This window comes from Hippoglossus hippoglossus, chromosome 19 (assembly GCF_009819705.1).
Source record: "Hippoglossus hippoglossus isolate fHipHip1 chromosome 19, fHipHip1.pri, whole genome shotgun sequence".
In the NCBI taxonomy this organism is placed as follows: domain Eukaryota; kingdom Metazoa; phylum Chordata; class Actinopteri; order Pleuronectiformes; family Pleuronectidae; genus Hippoglossus; species Hippoglossus hippoglossus.
In genome coordinates this window covers 17,242,324-17,259,078 of record NC_047169.1, presented here as the reverse complement: position 1 = coordinate 17,259,078, position 16,755 = coordinate 17,242,324, and the positions used below count along the sequence as shown (strand labels likewise).

General features: G+C 40.7%; 1 protein-coding gene across 1 annotated transcript in view; it reads right to left on the bottom strand.

Annotated features, from left to right (window-relative positions):
• The window catches only part of llgl2 (LLGL scribble cell polarity complex component 2), a 64,446-nt gene extending 49,246 nt beyond the window's left edge, over nt 1-15,200 (bottom strand). The window contains 1 exon segment of the mRNA XM_034571137.1: nt 14,943-15,200. The gene's annotated coding sequence lies outside the window, so the exon portion shown is untranslated.
• Between the last annotated feature and the right edge of the window lie 1,555 nt (nt 15,201-16,755).

Sequence of the window (16,755 nt, the reverse complement as noted above, 5' to 3'; positions counted from 1 at the left end):
CCGGTCGCTTCATGACAAACGGATGTCCTTATATGGAGAAATAGAGGCGTGGCAGTATGCTAATTACAGAAGGCGGACAAACGCCTGTCAGTTTAGAATGATTCTGATTCACAAACATACGCATGGTGGTGAGAACAAAATTGGCTGGTGCGCACGTGTCATGAATCTAGTGTCAATTTTGCGCACGCACTTATTTTATGTGGAGAGTATCAACATTTCTGTGCACATGTTAGTGAATGAGGCCCATTGTCCTGCAGTAGCAGAACTCTGCAGAAAGTATTGTTGAACTGAGAAGCTAAATATTGTGCATGGAACAGATGTTGTAAATTTGAATTGGTATTCATGTGAATATTGTGCATTGAATAGATAAAGTTGCATAACTGCCTTTCTTTGTGTATATTTATGCTGGTACATTGAGCCTTTAATACAAATTGCAAATATAATAAATATGACCCTCCAAAGTGTGTTTTTTTGGAAGATATCAGGGTGGTAGACCTCGGCTTACGTTTAAAATAAAAAAGCGATCTTGGGCTCAAAAATGTTGGTGACCACTGGTGTAGTGTTTCTGTACTACAGTTGACAGATGTCTTATCAAGTAGAAATTTGAACATGCTTGACATAATGCGTGTTTATCTTGTTTAAGGTGTGATCTATTCATATAGGGGACAAATTAAAGTGTTTCCTTATTTGATTCTTAGTTGAATCTAAGTTGAGCAATTTTCAAATTTAGAAAAGGTTGGTAAGCAAGACAACAAGGGTACAAGATGAACTTTCATAAAAGCAAATCTTTCCCAATAAACCCAATAGCCACAAGAATACTTCATACACTCTTTCCCTACCCACATTTTAACACCTCTTTCAACATATTCCAGTATTTATCAGGAAAAGCGTCTTCACAAAATTCAACCAGACTTTATCTTTCTTTCTATGGGGAGACAAAAAACGGCGCATTAAAAAAGTGTATCTCCAATAGTGCAAGTCGGTGGGTGGGTGGTATGACACTTTTCTAAACTACAATTGGTTATGCAGAATTCAGAAGCTTTTTTACTACTGTCTAAATCACAGAGTACCCCCCACACATGGAGATGTCCTCCTCTCAGGCTTACTCGCAGACACAAAAAACAGAGATTCACGCATAAAACACACACACAACTTTTTTTTAAATGACCGCCACAATATCAGCACTGATCACCACATAATGATCGATACTTTTCTTAAAGGGGACATAGCATGCCCATTTTACCACAAGTTGATATGGTTCCTTGGGGTCTTAATGAAATGTCTGAAACATACTTTGGTCAAAATACCACAAGGATCATTTAAAACAGCACCCTTTTTACCCTGTCTAAAACAGCCCTCCACCGAGTGACCTGTTTTGAGTGCCTGTTCCTTTAAATGCGAATGAGCCATGATTTTAAACTATATAAATTAGATATTTTATATGATATAAATTATCAAATATGCATCCCATACTTTGTATTCCCCTTCTATTGTCCTGGAGTTTTAATTTTCCCAATCACATAATTAAATGTCCCCCTCTGCCCATCCACTACAAGCACACAAGCAGACAGACAGAGAGAGAAAGAGAGGGGTGGGGGGGGGGGGCTATGAAGACCATCATTTACCCCCGAACCCCGACATTCAACGGGTACAACAACAAGCGGAGAAAGCAGAATCGCGGGCTGACCTTATATATACAGTCTATGGGGCTGACCAGCGCGGAGAAATGCTCGTCCCGTGTGAACAGCCAGGCGGCTGCGCACTTGAGAACGGCGCTGCGCTGCCTCGCAGCGGCGCTTCCGCGTCCGGTGTAAACCCGGCGTACAGTAGTGCTGAACACTGCGGAAGTCTTCCACACAGCCAGCAGTGTGGAAGACTTCCGCAGTGTTCAGCACTACTGTACGCCGGGTTACAGTAGCGCTGAACACTGCGGAAGTCTTCCACACTGCTAGCTGTTCCAGCTCACGCATGGGAGAGCGAGCGGTCGCGCCCGAGCAACTGCTGCAGCCTCCCAGTCCCAACGATCCAGACAAATGCCACATGTGAGTGAATCGCGGGCTGACCAGCGGAGAAATGCTCGTCCCGTGTGAACAGCCCGGCTGCGCGCTTGGGAACGGCGCGGCGCTGCCTCGCAGCCTCGCAGCATCCGGTGTAAACACGGCGTGACGGGGGGGGTGGGGGGTGAGGTGGGGGGTGGGCCAAGACCATGTAGGGAGACTTCCAGTTCCTTGTTACGACACAAAACCCAGGAAGCTCAATCGAGTCGCTCAAGCATGACGTTTCTGACTTAGAGGAACTATAACAAAACGCGCGAGTGTTTTTTTCCCCAGAGTTTTTGGGTTGGTAGACATGCCAGATACCCACATTAACCTGTAGAAGCACTAACAAAGTGGAATTTGCATGCTATGTCCCCTTTAAATAAGTAAAATCTTTTTACATAGCTGCGTTGCATGTATTCAATAATTCAGCTTGTCCTGGCTCTGCACGCTCTCTCTCTCTCGCACTGACAGGCAGACACACACTGACACAGGCACTCACACACAAACGGTGTCATCGGACACATCTGTAAACTCAGACTGGGTAAAAACAGAATTTGAATTCTTAGGCAATGTATGGAGAGCCGGAGGAGATGGCTGGGCTCGCTCTGTTTGGCTCGATTGGGTGGGCAGTATGCAGCGCATGATAGAGACACAGGGAGGAGCTGTAAATTAGGGCCGGCTCCTCTAACATGACAAATGCATACGTGTGGTCGCAAGAAGGTTTGCTCTGTCTCCCAGCACAGTCTCAAGAGCATCAGGGGGAGGGCAGCAGGACCGCTATCTGCTCCTTTGTGTGATGAGGAACAATAGGAGTCCTACAAAATGACATCCAGCAGGCTACTGGTGTCCATGTTTCTGACTCCATAAGGTTGGCATGAGGGCCCAATGTCCTCTAGTGGGACCTGTGCTCACAGTCCAGCACCGTGCAGCTTGATTGGCAGAATACCAGAATTGTCAGGTCCGCCACTGGTGCCCCATTCTCTTCACAGATGAGAGCAGGTCCACAATGAGGACATGTGACGGACGTGAAAGAGTCTAGAGACACCGTGGTGAACTTTATGCTGCTTGTAACATCATCCAGCATGACTGTTGGCAGTGGGTCAGTGATGGTCTGGGGAGGCACATCCTTGGAGGTTCGAAGAGCCAGTGGTACCTTGACTTTTTTTATTTTTGAAAAGTTGGATCAGCCTATGATTACATTTTTACATTTTACTTAAATTTTTTTGTGTGGTTTTGAATGGGTTGATGATTTTGGTTTCCATTGACCGTTGTTGCGTCATTTTGTTCTCAACAAATTACACAATATATATCAGTTATGATTTTCAACTTGAATAATTCGTTCAAGATCTGATGTGTGATTTAAGTGTTCCCTTAATTATTTTGAGCAGTATATATACACACATATATACAGCAATACCATTTATGTTCCTGTCTTACACCCGTAAGGCTCAGCATGCTTGTGAGAAAGAGAGCGAGACAGACAGAGAGAGCCCATCACCTGAAGTTCTTTACATTCACTTTAATCATAACTACAGCCTTCGTGAGGTTTCTGTTAGGTCTACTGTCTTTCATTTTTTGAAGTTGTCCTTGGTACTCAAAATCATAGCAGTACTATACAGTAGGAAGCCGTGCATCTTCTGCTCGTTCTCTTTCACTCACTGATTTATTGCGATTTTCAAGGCAAAGCCCATGTAAAAACATAGCACTGGCAATAGCAGCTATGTTGCAGAACCGCAGCAGACACGCTGCCAGTGTGACCAAATAGCGACCGCGGCACGCAACAATTCCGTGGCGCAACCGCAGCCAGTGTGTCCCGGGCGTAATGTAATGAGGTCTCAACAGGCTTCACCTGCAGCTGTGGCAGCATGAAGGGTTGAGCGGGGAGATGTGTCTTGGCTCCATCTCCCGGAATCGCGACACAGGGCCGTGGAGGATTGGATATATATATATAAAGACCTTTTGACGTTAACGCTTGCGATTAAATTGGAAACCATTTTAAGTTATATTTTTTGTAACGCAAATTAATTGTATCAAAGTTTGAAAACAAATTCCTCCCGTAGCCAAGCGCTAAAAAATAGTCTGACATTTCAAACAGTCCTGCAAACACACTAGAGCTGAAAGTTCAGCAAGCCTCTCATGGACAAACAGAGGAGTGACCCCGGATGTAACCGCATGCTGGAATTCAAGACTTGAGATGATAAAGCGTGTCCAACACACTAAAAAGCCACTGAAGGCAACACTTGCCCAGCAGAAGCACAACTTAGCCACGCTAACCTCAGCTGAATACGATAGGCCAGCAAATCTAGAAACACTGCTGGATCCATGCAGTTAAAGTGATTTTCCGAGTCTCAACTAATTTGTTTTCTCCAAAATAATTTATTTCAAAAAAAAATTTGGCCTGTCCACTAAATTGGTGTTGAAATGAAAAATGTAGTCTATAATTGTGTGCACTCTGCCACCTTGTGCACACAATGGACATCTCAGATGGTGACCCTGCCTACATAGTGTGCTTCAAGGCTGCATTCAGAGAGGACCTCAACACACAAAAAGAGAACACAAACCTGTCAGGGCTAAGGTAGCAACATCTCTAAACCCCCGACTCAAGCACCTCAGGTGAGTCAGATGCTGAAGGACAAAGAAACTGCATCACAGCCCTGCAGAGAGGAGATGGAACCAGAGCTCCCAAAGAAGAAGATGGCCTGCCCCAGACTTAGTGGCGCAAGTCATATCATCATCGTGATATTCAACAAGGATATCACATATCAAATGTTTTCCTAATATCGTGCAGCCCTACTTTCAAGTAATATTACTCAATTAAGTGTGTGAAAAGGGACTGTTCACACACTTAATTTGTTTCTTTTAAGACAATGACGACATTCTGTTTATTATTAAGCTTTTAGCCCACTCAATTCATTATGGATGTTGTGGGCAAATTGCCAAGCACTCCCTGAGACGTTTTAGTAAGTCTAATGATGAGGCTCTTAATCAGTTAAACCTCTGTACAGTTATAAAGTAGAGCCCAGTTTCAGCTTAGAGGCATGTCTATACTACAGTGGTGGTTGACACACACAGGTGCCCGTGGTGAGCAGGTTAAGAGAAAGAAGTGTGAAAGGGGACTATTCACTTTGTCTCTTTAAAGACACTATGGTATTCATTTGCTTATTAAAACTTAAATCTACTCGAAGTAACATTCATGTAGGTAAAATGTCCCTTTACAAACAATTTACAGGCAAGCAGTTTACATTAACTTTGCAGCAGAAGTAATTTTGTACTTGATGTGGTTGTCTGCTGATGAAGTTTGCAGTTTATGGAGGTTGTTGCTCAGTGAATTAAGAGATTCTAATTGGCAAATCATTACAACTAAGCTGAGATGTCCAATATAGTTAAAAAAAAAAACTCTAACCAGTTTTTTATACATTTCTTTATTCAAACAGCATACTTGTACTGTTTTATCTCCCACCAAAATACAAGTAAATAGTAATAATAATAGATTTAATTTATAGAGCGCTTTTCAAAATACTCAGACACTTTACAATTGTTAAAATTAATATACAAGTTACACACTAAAAAACAGAGCACACAACATACATCACACATTAAATGCAGTTCTGATAAGGTGAGTTTTGATTTGAACATTAGTGCAGTCTCGGATGTGTTTAGGGAGAGAGTTCCAGAGGGAGGGGGCAGCTATGGAGAAGGCTCTGTCGCGGCAAGTCCGTTGCTTGGTCCTGAGTGGAAGGGACAGGAGGTTAGCATCAGAGGAGCGGAGCCGACAGGATGGAGTGTGGTGGTGGAGCAAGTCGGTGAGGTAGGAGGGGGCCTGGTCATGGAGGGCTTTGTGAGTGAAGAGGAGGACTTTGTATTGGATGCGTTGTTGGATGGGGAGCCAGTGGAGATTCTGGAGAACAGGGGTGATGTGATCACAGGACCGGGAGTGGGTGAGCAGGCGAAGAGCAGAGTTCTGGATGTACTGTAGTTTATTTAGGACTTTAGATGATGTGCCATAAAGAATACTGTTGCAATAGTCAATTCTGGAGTAGATGAATGCATGGATCAAAGTTTCAGCAGCAGCGGTAGAGAGTGAAGGGCGGAGACTGGCTATCTTTTTTAGGTGGAAAAAGGCAGTTCTGGTGATTTGGTTAACGTGGTGTTCAAAGGAGAGGCTGCTGTCAAACATGACTCAGAGGTTGCGGATGTGTGGGGAGGGACAAAGAGTGGAGTTGTCAATGGTGAGGCAGAAGTTGAGACTGGTTTTAGTTGGGACCGATGATGATCATATCCGATTTGTCACAGTTTAGTTTGAGGAAGTTGATTTGCATCCATGATTTAATATCAGTGAGGCAGTTGGTCAGAGTCGAATGAGTAGCAGTGGTGATGGATTTAGTGGAGATGTAGAGCTGGACGTCATCAGTGTAGCAGTGGAAGTAGAGACCGTGTTGACGTATGATATTACCTAGGGGGAACAAGTAGAGGATGAGCAGGAGAGGACCAAGCACCTAACCCTGGGGGACGCCTTGGCACAGAGGAGCGGTAGAGGAGGTGCAGTAGTTGATACTGATGAACCGTTCCTGTTTGAGGTGGGAAAGAAAAATGTTGTGGTTGATGGTGTCGAAAGCTGCAGTGAGGTCAGGGAGAATGAGGATGTTGAGGTGACCAGAGTCTGAGGAGAGGAGGAGGTTGTTTGTGACTTTGAGGAGGGCTGTTTCTGTGCTGTGAGCGGAAACCAGATTGTAATGGCTCGAACAGATCGTTGGAGATGAGGTGGGCTTTGAGTTAGTAGTATTTTAAAACATATGATTAATCATTCCCGATTAATCTATTTACGTGATTCATTTTATTAACTGTTTTGATCCCTTAGGGCTGTCGAAATTAACGTGTTAACGCGGGATGATTAATTTGTGGAATTAACGCATTAACGCATAGGCAGAATGACCCGCTCCATGTACCCATACCCGCCCCAACTCACTCGCTCAGAGCGACACACCCAGTGAGTTCAGAGTTCGTTCACATGAAGCAGCCGGTCAGTGACTTTGTAGTAGAACAGTGAAACACAGAGTTTCTCTGGTCTCAGCTGCTCAGTGATCAGCTGCTTCATGATCAGAGCAGAAGCTGCAGTTGGTTTGTACCGAGCTGGAGTTTCTGTGTCCTCCTCCACTCCGCTCTCACTTTAACTAATAAACACTCATCACTAGTTATCAGGACCTGATCAGTACATGAAGTAACTTAGTATTTGTTTGATTTGCTCCAGAGTTTATGAGGCTGCATTTAAACATCATGAAAATGACAACATTTTGTGCTCAGTACAACACGAGACGTGATGCTCACAGTCAGGACTCAGTGTTAAAATGAGCGGAGCGACACGCAGACATGATCCGACACCATCGATTCATAACCAAACACATGACCGTACGTTTGTCACCTAAATCATCCCAATAAAAAATGAACTATGAACATGACCTAGTTCATTTTCATCTGCATGAACTGAACTCTTTTTAAGTGTGAACTCGCTCAACACTGCTTCTACAGATGGGCTCAGATTCAGATTTCACATTCACATTGAATTGTGTAAAGGTTTGGTTGTTTGTTTGATTTAAAAAAGAAAAGAAAAGTTTTATTCAACCATCCTATATTTGCAAAAAAAAAAGAGAGCAAAGGCTAAGATGCCCCAATTGTTTAGATAAAGGTTATCTTTGAGTTTGATAAAAAAAAAAAAAGGTTCTAAATAACATCATGCTGAGTCCAGAAGAGCCAATGTGAGAACCAGGGCCCCAGACCAAGTTTTTTTAAAGGAGCACTGTAGCCCCTTACTGAAATTTGTAGGAGCGCAAGCAGAAAATATATAGGGGCACACCTTAAATCGACCTGCAACGCAATTATCACATTTTCCCCCATAAATAGACAACTTCCAGAAATATAATGTCAGGGCTTCAGACTAACTTTTTCCACTAGTGGCACTGCTTTTAGGGGCACCAGCATGGACATTTAGGCTTACAATGAAATGCAACACAACAGACATATTATTATATTTTTTCCCCATTTTAACTGTTTTACTGAAATGTTTTGGTAATAAATAGAAAATTAACAAAACAACAACCACAACAAAACAAGTAAACATGGAAATCGTCTTACAGAATGCCTTTCCTTCCCCTTCTGTTAGAGCGCATCTCCCTAAAAAACACTAGGGCATGGCACTTCTGAAGGCCAACACTTTTAGTTGGGCCTTCTAGCTCTGTCTGAACCTCATCTGTTCAACCTCCATGGCATCAACCTCCTCCAAGCTAGTTCCCTCAAGACCTATTCTGATCAGGTCCTCCACTCTGTCCACATGCAGGGACCCTCTGACATCAGATTTAATCCACTTCTGTGCTGAGAATCCTGTCATTTCTTTTTCTGAAATTGGCCAATTCTGCACTTTCATTTTTGTTACGTTAAGTACATGCTCATTAGGGCTGGGTATCACCACTGATTTCTCAAAACAATGATTGCTATTCACAAGGTTTCAAATCAATAACGATTCAGTTAGGAATATGTCAGTTTACAATACCGATTTTGCTTGGATATGAAAGAAATTCTCAGAACTAAAGCTGTAAACTGTGCAGGGAAACCTCCAACTTGGTGCATTGTTGAAAATATTAAGATAGGCCTGTCATGATTACAAATTTTGTTGGATGATATATTGTCCCAGAAATTATTGTGATAAATTATATCATCATCATTTTAAAACAATTTCACAGCACTGAAAAAACAATATTAGATCATAATCCTGCAAGTACAGCCTTTCAAAGCACAATGAACTTACAATTCTTAAGAATATTCAGTCTGACATTTGAATTAGAATAAAAAATATTATAATATCCTCAATAAATAAACCATAAATAAAATAAACCATACACACAACCCAAACAATAAATAAAATTGACTCTCTGGCTCTGTTAACAAAAACTGCTCTTGAATAAATATTAAACATTTGGCACAGAGTTTATAACCAGCTGAGTAAATAGGATGGGATGGTTACGATTTACATGAAAAACTTACAATTATGTATTTAGTTATTAAATCGATGGTGTGTGTTTTTAATTGCATTAAAAAAAATGCTGGAAATGCTCTTAGTTTTTAACTGAATTAACAATTATTACAAATACACTCAGTTTTAAATTGAATGTAACAAATTATGAAATTCTGTCTTAGTTATGTTTACCATTGTTGATTATAAAATTGATTACCACTTTCCCATCAGGGGGAGATAAACCTATACAAATACTCAACATTCGCCAGATGCAGCCCATGGCCAAAACACTGCAGTTTTTTCCACTTATTCAGGCTCACAGCTTTGATTATATTAGCCCCGTTATCTGTGGTGATGCACACTTGTCGAGCATCTTGCAGCCCTTTTGCAATGAGCTCTCTTGTATGATCATCAGGAGTACAGCTTGATTGGAAGCACGAACTTTTCCCCTCCCAGTAGTCGATATGATGTACTGTTAAGCTGAGATAAGGCTCACAGGTTCTGCTGGACCACAGATCCGTAGTTGTGGAGAAGTGGGTCACATCTGTTAGCTGGTGGGCCACGTTTTCTCTTACTGAAATGCACAACTCTGGCAGCGCTTTCTCTAAAAAGAATTGCGACCAGGCAAATCGTACTTTGGGTTAAGTTTCTTTATGAGATTTTTGAATCCTGGCTTTTCCACACCAACCGGGGCCGTGTCTTTGGCGATGGGTTTTGTTACTGCGGCCGTGATCGCTTTCCATTTTGGACTTTTTTTGTCGTAAGGGATTGACTGAATTTCAAGCTAGAAAAGAGGCTTTCGCTTTGGAAATTGAAATCGCCGAAGCAAGTGCAGAAATTGTTACACTTGAAGCTTCCAAAGAGAAATATGATTTTCAAAAGTATGATTTAAAAGATATGACTCAACACAAAGTGATGATGACAATGATACTGGTGGTGATGAGAATGATAATGATGAAGATAATGATGATGAAGATGGACTTCTAAATATGTCTACTGCCCCCAGTGTTCCAAAAGTGTATGTGCACCCTCCTCTTAAGAAAGGTCCTCACAAGGATTATCGAAATTCACACATGCGGAAAAAAAATCATGCAAAGACAAAATTAAATTACTGAAATGCTAATTAAAGAACAAAGACTCTCACTTCTACCAACAGGAGAAATTCCTGTTTTTTATAGAAATCCACTGCATTACTTGTCCTTCATGCGTACGTTCGAACAATGTATTGAAAGCAAAACTGACAATGATTGTGATAGATTTTCTTCCTGGAGCAGTTCACAAATGGATGCCCTCAAGTGCTTGTCAGAAGTTTCATACATATGGAACCCAAAAAGGGATTTAAAGAAGTTAAAAAACTGTTGCAAAAGGCATTTGGAAATTATGTATTGATCGCTTCAGCTTATCAAGAAAAAGCCCTGAATAGGAGTGTACTCAAAGCAGAGGATAGAAAGGGACTTCAAGATTATTCGTTGTTCTTAAGAAGCTGTTGTAATGCGATGACAGATGTTGATATGCTGCAAGACATGAACAGCCCAACACACATGAAGACAGCCATAACAAAACTGCCATACAAGCTTAGAGAAAGATGGCGCACTGTTGCTTATGATTATTACGTACATGCAGGAAAAAGAGCCAAGTTTAAGCAACTTGTGGAATTTGCGGAAAGACAAGCAAATATCGCCTGTGACCCATTGTTTGGAGGCATACATGATGCTGCACCAAGGAAGGACAGAAATGTAAGCATCAAAAGCAGTGATAGATTTAGATCTTTAAGATCCCCAAAAAGCAGTTTTATGACGATAACACAGGAATCAAGCTCAAGGAGTCCAAGCCATGGAAACACAGAACCATCTGGTGAAAAGGTCTGTCTATTCTGCAAAGGAAATCACACGACCGACGCTTGTGAACAGCTTGATAAAAAAAGACACGATGAGAAAGTGAACTTGTGGCATTTGTTTTGGATGTGTGACTAAAGGTAATCTGAGCAAAAATGTTAGAAAACGCTTAAGCTGTACAATATGCTTGTTAAAACATTCCACAATATTGCACATTGTGAAGAAGCAAACAGAAGATTGTAAGAAAGACCATGTAAACACAGTATTTTATTATTAGAGTACACTTCAGTTCAGTGTGAAAATTATGAATAAACGTTGTTGAAATACTACTGAATCAGACTTATTTTATTTGAGTCAGTTTTTGACTTCATACAGACATTGGTCCTTTTACTAACATGTGCGCAGAAATGTTCTTACTCTCCGCAGAGTGTGCGCACAAAATTGCCGCCAGATTCATGACACGTGCGCACCAGCCGATTTTGTTCTCACCACCACGCGTACGTTTGTGAATCAGAATCATTCTAAATTGACCGGCGCGGTTCCGCTCTCTGCCACGCCTCTATTTCTCCATATAAGGACATCCATTTGACATGAAGAAAGCAGTGTGCTGAACAGCTGAAGTTATAAGAGAAACGGCCCCAAAAGGTAAGAAACACAACAATCTCACAAAAGCAGAAATTGAAGGTGTCGGAGGTGGAAGACACAAAAGACACTTTTCTGTAGCATGTCCTCCTGAGTGATGATGTTTAAAATTAAACCTGGGCTGCAATAACTGAGGTGCTGAATGCTGTGTCCTGCACAGAGCTGAGCACTAGAGCTGTGGACATTTCTCTAAGATGCATCGCGACGTGGACTCCGCTGAATAATTATAACCAGCGCTTCTTCAGGATCACAACAGACACACATTAAAGGTCCGGTCGTTCTGTGTCAGAGTCTCAGTCAGAGTGTGCTTCCTCCTCACTTCTCTGACCTGCACTCACTTTACACTTTAACAATAAACACCAGCATTGATCCAAAGTGATTCACTTTAGAGTTTATGAGACACATGTTTAAACCTGCTAAATACTATAACTAAATACATGTGATTATCAGTTCGTCTGAAGACGGACAGAGACGAACGAACGAACAAACACACACACCTGCACAAAAATTCCTCCCGCAGATTACGACTTAACGCGGTGTTTTAACTTCATTGTTGCAGAAGAAGCGATGCCCCGTTTATCCAGAAACATTAATATGAATTCAGCAGGTTTTTATAGAGATGAGGATTAAATGGTATCAATTTCATAGTTATTTAATACATTTGGTCAATTCATTAGTAAATAAAAATATTGCTGTCTATTTACTATTTTTATTTAAATAAATGCAGTTTTAATATACTATGCATTTAGTCATAACGTGTGTGTTTACATTTTCTAGGACAGCCGCGCCTTCACCATTTGTGCGTACACATGGTCTGAGGAAGTTCTTACTCTGCGAACAAATTTAGGTACGAACATATTGATGAATCCCAGATTTGTGCGTGTACATGTCCTATTAACTTGTGATCAGTGATGGTGTTTATTGTTAAAGGGTAAAGTGAGCGCAGGTGAGAGGGGGAGTAAGGAGGAGGCTCCGACAGAGACTCTGACACTGACTTTTAATGAGCGTCTGTCCTGATCCTTAAGCAGCTGTGTTATAATTATTCAGCGACGGGACAAAGCTAAGACAATTAACGCAGCGTAAAACATGAATCGATTATGTTCTGTCACTGCATTGATGCAGAGTTGTCCATGTCTGCATCGCGATGCATCTAAGAATCGAGAAATTCCCACACCTCTATAAATTCAAGTGCTCATTTATCCTTTCCATAAACCCCACAATCAGATCACGTTCTGATTTTCCACAGCAGTAGGGATTTACACAGGCTACCTATTAGAAGTGCCAAGGTAACGGTAGTGTCCATAAATGCTGACCACTGATTTGCAAGACTGGGAATTTTGTGGCTCTGTGTCGTGCTCTGCTCACATGAATACTCAACATTCAGCGCAGACGAAAACACCCATCAGTGTTACTCTATTAAAAACATGAAACTGGCGGTGTCTCAGGACTAAAGTTTTAAAGACGTTTTTGCGGTAGGACACTGTGTGTGACAATTTTCCCATCAGCCTTAAATTTAAAAGTATTACATTTGCGGTGCTGCAAATTGAATACTCTGAATTGAAGTTGTGGTCAATTTAAGACATACATTTTGTTGATTTTAATTAAAGATTGGTTAAGGAGCGATGGGAACACTGATGTCATCCAGACCTCCAGAAAGTTTGATGTTTTTGAGTTCATCTTTGGTTTTGCAGAGATGTTATTACTAATCTGAAACTCCACAATGTTGTTGAACAGCATTTAGTAATCAGTGCATGGTCAGGCACATGCATAATACATTATTTTCCCCCTGTTAATAGGGTTTTGTTTTTAGTAGTTTGTCCTTACTCTTGTTGAGGGTTAAGGGCAGACAAGGTCATATCTTGTGACAAATTGTGATTCATGAATATGGGCTATACAATTAAAATTTGATTGATTGATAATACTAATGCACTACATTGTTGGTATTGCAAAACCACACATGTATTACTATGAATGTTGAGGTGCTAATAAACCTCTAAGAAGCAGTGGCCATTGTTGATTTCTGCTTCTTCAGAGCCTTCTAATACAGCTTTTGTGTCTTTTCTTCCTCAAAGAATAAAGATATTTTTGTTATCCAAATATTCAACAATTTGTTTTACTATATTTGAACATAAAATAATACATGATAAGAACTGGAATCGTAATTGATGAAATTCAAACTATACCCAACCCTAGGTTTTCGAAAGTCAGGGGAGGAAAAACAGCCTGCCTTAAACTTTTAATTTAAAAAAACTCCGTAGGGGTTGTGTGTTTCAATTTTGAGAGAGTAAGCTTGTGGCAATATGTTAAATTATGAAATGTAACTTAATACTAAATCCTTGACAGACGTGAGTAACTGGAGTAGTCTTTTTGTATGACTTATTTTGACCTGATGCAGATGGAGCTTAAGACACGGTCCTTGTGTACATCAGTATCCTGTCCAGATTGTCATATATTTTTGTTGCTTGTGCAGTCTGAATGCCAGACAACTTTCGTCTCTCACAGTTTTACTCAAGCCAAGATTTAAAGAGACCACATTATAATTACAGATGCTGGATGAAGACACAAATAAGTTCCCGTGAATAATAGAAATCAGTGTTACAGTGTCTATTTCATTCTATGTGTATCTTACCATTGTGTTTTGTATTCTCCAGGAACTAGTCAAACCGGTGGAACTCTACTTCCTTGTACACCCATACACACTAATTACTCATTCTCAAAACCAGCCCGTTGAGTCAAAGGGCTCACCAACATACCTGCTGAGGAGACACGCCTTGCTAAGGTTAGCTTTAGACGTTTCCGTAACTATGCAATTCTAGCTGCATCTCACTTAGCTACTACTGAGTGCTAGCGAGGACTGTTCTTGCCTCTACGCATTTTTATTGTGGAGAACAACCCAGCAGATTGGATTCAAACATATTTACCAATCTCTAAACAATGAAATGTCGGCTTAATGTTGGGGGTCATTCAAGACAATATCATAAAACATGAAAGGTAATGTCAGTAAAATATCCAAGCACAATACAACCACACCACACAAATTAAAAGTGTAAGTAGCCAACCACTCATGTGTTTAATAAATAGAATATGTGAAGTTAATCGTTTAGCTAAACTCTTGTTAAGTCCTTCTAGGAGGATAAATAGAACTAATTCTACGAAACATGCAAAGGTGCCTTGGACGGGGCAACAATGCCTGATGCCTTAGTGGAATATTAAGAGTAATGATTAGCCAGCTAGCCAATGGGCAACTTGAGGAGTAATGTGTGACGTAACGAAAACAACTTCAACTAGCATGAGTTGGATTCGATCAGCGTGCTACGGCTGGGCGTACTGAGCAGATCAACTCCACCGCTGTTCATCTGGCAAGCGGACACCTGTGGGCATCAGCTCTGTGTGCTCTTGCGGGCCCACCTCCGAACCCACCTGATTCAAAACGGCCAACGTCCTCCGTTTACTGCTGCTGGATAAGAGTCTTCTTCTGGCCGATGTCTAGTTGGCTGGCAGCTCTCACCTTCTCCGGAGTCGAGGGAAATGGGACCAGACCAAAAACGTAAATTCCAGATTCCAAGCAAGAAACGTCAGGTTTCAGATCCGATAAACAACTCTGACGTTCTTTTCTCTCCACCGCTGCGGCGCTAGCCTCGGTGCTTCCTGCTAGGCTTCACTTCACTGCTTCGCTAACTCCGCCCTTGTGATGCATTCAATATACACTTCGTAAACCACACAACTTCCCAACACTTCACAGCGCATGCTCCGAAGCTTAAACAACTCTGGAGTTTCTCTTTAAGAGCTAAAATCACCTCTCTCTCTAAAAACACGATACGGTCTATATTCATCTTCAGAAAAAGTTACACATGTAAATATTACGTTATGTTTGCTGATGTGATGAGGTGGTTGCATTTAGTAGCCAATAAAAAGTAGCCATTGAGTGAATTTATAAAGTATCATGTTTGAAAGACCAAAGAAGCCCCGACATTGATTGTTTTCAGTAATGTAGATGTCTTGAAGGTTCTAACCTATGAGATGGATTTTGGCAGATTCTTTGTGAAAATGTCACTTATAATTAACCACATACTTTTGGACAACATTTTAAATCAGCAACTAGTCAATGTCAATAGTATCAGGTCACAATCGCATAATTAAACATTTGCTACATTTACATGCACACAATAAACCAGGTTACTGCATAAATTAGGTTAATATTAGAAATTGCAATTGGCTAATAGAATATATAAAAACCTATGTTTAAATGTAGCTTTTAAGAACTCAGATTTCATTACATTACATTACATATCATTACATCACATTACATTACATGATGATGTAATATCATTACATTACATATCATTTAGCTGACGCTTTATCATTTCCCTCCTTAAGTACATCAGGATTCATTTTCTATGCTTTGGTATTTCAGATATCCCCTTCATGAAATGAATAGTCAATACAATACAAAAATGTTTTATACAGCAAAATACAGCACAAAGGGATGAAATTGGACAATATATTGAACAATATATTTACCAACACTGTATATCTATGTGCTGAATAAAAGCACTCTGGAAAATAATAGTGCCGCAGCAGGAATGACATCTGTGTGGATACAGCACACTTGCAACAGTATAGAAAAGGAGCTGTCATACATAGGTAAAGGTAGGCCTTGTGGACAAGGATGGTGCACAGCTTTCCTCTAACTTTGTTGGGCAGCAGTTTATCACACAACTGAACTACCCCGTTACAGGAAGAATACAGTCTTTATGCATAGCTAGCTAGCAATCTAAATATAAGGAAATCAGCAGCAAATTAAATTACATTATTTCCCTGCATAATTAACGCCAGGGAACTGGGATGAACGTTTCGATTACCCCCTGGTGACTGTCTGCAGCATAGGTCATTAACTCTGCCTCTTCCATGTTAGCAGATGGGACAATTAGAAAGCCAAAGTACAATCCAAATACATTGTTTCTATTTGATTTCTGTCATTTTGTTAAAAGTTTTGTTTTGTTCAAGTTGTTCAAAGTTTTAATTCCTCCAGTAAATTTGGTTTTAAAGGTTTGGTGTGTAAGATTTAGTTGAAAGGGATCTATTGGCAGAAAATGACTATAAAATAATCCTAGTGGTGTTTTCACTAGATGTTTTCACTTTAAATGGTTTTAAATGGGGCCATTTTTAGCATGAAGGTACTGAAAGGTAGTATTTTTATACACAGTGAAAAAGATGCATATCATAAGAAAGA